The following is a 545-nucleotide window of genomic DNA, read 5'->3' on the forward strand; positions in this document are numbered from 1 at the left end:
TGGTTGGGTTGTTGTTTTTTTTCCCCAGGAAAGCAGATAATTTCTCTATTCCTCTGCAACAGCTTTATGCCACAATAATTTAAGATTTCCTCCAGGTTAGAATATTTCTGCATGTAAAACCTCTTTGAAGGTTTAAGTAGACTGTAACTGAGTTTTGACATGTATTAGCACGTGTCAACTATAGCAGTTATTAAGGGTAGTGGAGACAAGACACATTCCACCCCTCCAGTGACTGACTCACAGGTGTCCAGATCACTACAGGCCACAAGCAGGCAAAGTCAGGGAAAAAAAAACCCACCCTTTGTTGCAACAAGCATTAAAAACTCCCTTTACCAACCACTTCAGCAGTAGATCCAGGGAATGATCAGCTGGGGAATCAACTCCAGTTCTCCCTTTACCAACCACGTCAGCAATAGATCCAGGAAATGATCAGGCTGGGAATCAATTCCAGTTCTCCCTTTACCAACCACTTCAGCAGTAGATCCAGGGAATGATCAGCTGGAGAATCAACTCCAGTTCTCCCTTTACCAACCACTTCAGCAATA

General features: G+C 43.1%; 1 protein-coding gene across 5 annotated transcripts in view; it reads left to right on the top strand.

Moving 5' to 3' along the window:
- Nucleotides 1-545, top strand: part of PRKAR1B (protein kinase cAMP-dependent type I regulatory subunit beta) — a 117,732-nt gene that overhangs the window by 111,318 nt on the left and 5,869 nt on the right. The gene's annotated exons all lie outside the window — the stretch shown is intronic.

Source organism: Melanerpes formicivorus, unplaced genomic scaffold (genome assembly GCF_026170545.1).
Source record: "Melanerpes formicivorus ecotype bairdi unplaced genomic scaffold, bMelFor1.0.p_v2 SCAF_14, whole genome shotgun sequence".
NCBI lineage: Eukaryota > Metazoa > Chordata > Aves > Piciformes > Picidae > Melanerpes > Melanerpes formicivorus.